This window comes from Poecilia reticulata, chromosome 10, assembly GCF_904066995.2.
Source record: "Poecilia reticulata chromosome 10, P_reticulata-male-v2, whole genome shotgun sequence".
In the NCBI taxonomy this organism is placed as follows: Eukaryota; Metazoa; Chordata; class Actinopteri; order Cyprinodontiformes; family Poeciliidae; genus Poecilia; species Poecilia reticulata.
The window spans coordinates 5,375,156-5,379,325 of record NC_088839.1 but is presented as its reverse complement, the minus strand read 5'-3'; the positions used below and the strand labels follow the sequence as shown (position 1 = coordinate 5,379,325).

The 4,170-nt window shown below is 37.1% G+C and overlaps 1 long non-coding RNA gene across 1 annotated transcript; it reads left to right on the top strand.

Annotated features, from left to right (window-relative positions):
* Positions 1-1,359: 1,359 nt before the first annotated feature.
* On the top strand, positions 1,360-3,740 carry LOC145553187 (uncharacterized). The gene is made up of 2 exons (XR_014089456.1): positions 1,360-1,877; positions 3,358-3,740. It is a non-coding gene; the product is annotated as an uncharacterized LOC145553187 (long non-coding RNA).
* Positions 3,741-4,170: the final 430 nt, after the last annotated feature.

Sequence of the window (4,170 nt, the reverse complement as noted above, 5' to 3'; positions counted from 1 at the left end):
TCCCATATATGCGACACCTCAGTCAACACCTCCACACAATAATTCAGAGCATGAGTGACAACTTTTTCTCATCGCAGATGCAACATCAGTCAGTACAGCTAGCTTTGCTAGCATCACGTCCACGGAGCTTACCTTTCTTTAAGCTTTCCTTCCAAGTGACCAAGGGCGTAGGAACAAGTTTATCATTGGGGGGGGGACACATATCGGAAACTTGAAAGATCCGTAAATAGCTTGAGCAAAAATGTCAAACAATGGTGTTATCAATGTGTTACTCTAATCTGACCCCTTGTAACCCGTAATCTAACTATTTACAATCCAATAATCAGATTAAAATTACGTATCCAAGTTAAGTATTTGTGATTATTTTTAGAAAACACATATTGTTGCTTCTTTTTCCTTGGGGAGATACGTTTCATATGTAACACCAGCAACACAAACGTAAACGATTGAGGGAAAAGAGATGCACATTTTCTAGCTGATGGATGAATTTTTTATTGAGTGATCAAATTACTCTTTACAAGTAACTATGCCATCCATGGCAATAAACTAACTACACTATAAATCATATGTGTGTTGACCTGTCACAATAACAAATTTTGATTTTTGATAAACAATATTATTTTTAGACCATTTTTAAGTAATAAATGTTAATGGGAAAATTATAATGCAAGAACACAATCTGAAAGATCAGTAAACTTAAAATTATAATGAACATTTAACACTGCAACTGGAAGATATCTCCAATATCCAAAATAAATAAACAAAATGACAAAAATAAAATGAATTTTGAAGTCTTTGTAAATAAAAATTTCCTTCAAAAATAGGTTTAGCTGAGACCAAAGCACCAACCTGAAAGCTTTTATCATACAGTTTTTTGTAGAAAGAAAGAGAAATAAAAAGAGAAGTGATAAATCATGCCAATGGAAATTATTGAATTTGTTTTAATTAATCATGAGCACGTAGCTCGGTTCATTGTGCGCGTTGAAGGGGACACGCAGCGGCACGAGCTAACGCCGCCGCATGCGCGGCGTGTCGCAGCGCCTCGTGCATCTCTGGATCTTTGCAACTCGGTGCGGATCACGCGCGCCGCTCTCCCAGGCTAATCTGTTGCTAAGAGATGAGTGTGTTTTCTGGTAACCAAGTTCCACAAAGTTCCATAAAGTAAACGTCTGAGAGATAGCAGAAGAAATCCTATGTTTTTTGAACAATAACATTTTTTTGTCGCTAATCTGTTGCTTAGAGATGAGTGTGTTTACTGGTAACCAAGTGCCACGAAGTGAACTTCAGATATTTAGGCTACTTTAGCGTAATTTGCCAACGGTAAATGTCTTGTATCTAATCAGGTAAGCGTTATTTCAAAAGAGCTTTTGTTTTATAAACTACTTGTTATTAATTTGGTTTTAAGAGATAAGCGGGGGTTTTCTGGTAATGAACTGCCACGAAGTATAAATCGAGATTTTTACTTTTGTGTTCAATGTGTGTTTAATATAGCCTATTTGCCATTAATGATAAAAAAATTACTTTTCTGCAAAATTGACCAACTGCACAATTCTTGTTAGTGTAAAATAAGTGCTATTTCAAAAGAGCGGGAGAAACATTATATTTTTTTTATCAATAAGAATTTTTTGTTGCTATGCTGTTAATCTGTTGCTTAGAGATGATCGCGTTTTCTGGTAACCAAGTTCCACAAAGTTCCATAAAGTAAACGTCTGAGAGATAGCAGAAGAAATCCTATGTTTTTTGAACAATAACAATTTTTTGTCGCTAATCTGTTGCTAAGAGATGAGTGTGTTTACTGGTAACCAAGTGACACGAAGTGAACTTCAGATATTTATTTAGCGTAATTTGCCAACGGTAAATGTCTTGTATCTAATCAGGTAAGCGTTATTTCAAAAGAGCTTTTGTTTTATAAACTACTTGTTATTAATTTGATTTTAAGAGATAAACGGGGTTTTTCTGGTAACGAACTGCCACGAAGTATAAATCGAGATTTTTACTTTTGTGTTCAATGTGTGTTTAATATAGCCTATTTGCCATTAATGACAAAAAAATTACTTTTCTGCAAAATTGACCAACTGCACAATTCTTGTTAGTGTAAAATAAGTGGTATTTCAAAAGAGCGGGAGAAACATTATACATTTTTATCAATAAGAATTTTTTGTTGCTACGCTGTTAATCTGTTGCTTAGAGATGATCGCGTTTTCTGGTAACCAAGTTCCACAAAGTTCCATAAAGTAAACCTCTGAGAGAGAGCAGAAGAAATCCTATGTTTTTTGAACAATAACAATTTTTTGTCGCTAATCTGTTGCTAAGAGATGAGTGTGTTTACTGGTAACCAAGTGCCACGAAGTGAACAAAAAGCAGAGCACAAACATTTCTAATGTAACTATTGCCCACATTAAAAGTAGGCTTTTTCCTAAAATAAGCTTTTTAGCTATTTTGTTTATTTATTAACCATGTTTAGCACACTGAATGGAGGAAGTCAATGTAAGACAACATGCTAGTTGTAGCCCACATGCCACTGGCTGCATTTAGGTTAATATTACCATTATTCGATCTTGATATTGCCTAATGTTTTGTGATACCAAGTATAGGCTACAGAACAAAGACAGAAATATTTACAAAAAGAGATGTTTAAGCAGAATCATTGCAAAGGCAGAAATGAGAAAAAAAACACAATTTATCTTAAACTCCTAGAACTGGCTTTAATTCTTGAGTTAAAGGAATTCTATTAAAAAACAAACACCTGCTTTACAAGCAGACTTAAAATGTTCCTTTCTGTGAGCATCCAATGTATCATCTGATATTGTTCGGACAGGTTCAGATCTGATATCACTTGCCTTGTTAAATTTCCTGTTCCTAAGTTCTCTGACAAGGCCCAAAAATTTGATAACGAGTCAGATTTCTAAGTTTTAAAATGTTATCAGAAAGGTAGAAAGTTTGCAAATTATTTTCCTTACACTTTACAATTATGCAGCACTTTGTGTTGATCTGAAGTAATCATCTTTGTTGTAAAATATCTTGGAATTTGTGGCTGCAGCATTGCAAATGCTAGAAATAGTTATGGGATGTGAGCACTTCTGCACATCATGGTGCTTGTTGGAGAGCCCTAAATATTGTGTGTTTATGTTATTTCCCTCAGTTACTCAACATATACTGTTACAGAAACTCACAGTTTCAGTGTTGGGGTCACATTGTATTTGGGAAACGTTTGATAGTTGTGCACATAAGAAAAAAATAATGTAGTTTACTGCTAGGTGAAACGCTAGTTAAAATCAAACCTACTTAGAGATACTCAGACAATGTGTATATATATTTATTCATATTTATATAAATTCCCTTCTCACCCTTCCGCAGGTGGACTCTTTCATCCTCTGAGCTCAGGTCGTCTACCAGAAGCCTGGGAGCTTGAGGGTTCTGCACAGTATCTTGGCTGTGCCTAGAACCAGACATTTCTGGACTGAGATGTCTGATGCTGTTCCTGGGATCTGTTTTAGCCACTGTTCCAGTTTGGGGGTGACTGCCCCAATGGCCCCGATGACCACAGGCACTACCACAGGTCCCTGCGCTCCTCGGCCCTGTAGACGCAGGGTGAATCCTAGCAACCTGCGGCCTCTTTGCCGGGAGCACCGGACGCCACCTGATGGTGTAGACCCGCCGATTTCTGCCAGGATCAGTTTGGTAAATGCGAGGTCGCTGACAAATAAAACTTTCGTCATTAGGGATTTCTTTTCCTCTTATTGATTGGATGTTTTATTAACAGAATCATGGACAAGTGGTTTGGTGACTCCAGCATTTTTAATGAACTTGTACCGCGGTACTGCGGCTATTTTAATGCTCCAAGGATGTCGGGGTCCGGTGGAGGTATAGTGACTGTTAGTCAGTTTTACTTGTAAACAGTTGCCTCTGGCCTCGTTTAGTAGCTTTGAGATCAGCCTATTTGAACTCGGCAGCTCTCACACTGTGCTGTGTGCAGCGGTCTATCGGCCACCGAAGTACAACAAAAACTTTATAAATGACTTTTCTGATTTCCTGGCTGATATTATGCCAAGGTATGACCGAGTTCTCATTGTTGGTGATTTTAATATTCTTGTCTGTCGTCCTACTTCACCTATGGCTCAGTCATTTCTTAATGTTACCGATTCTTTTAATTTTGTGTAGTCTGACTGG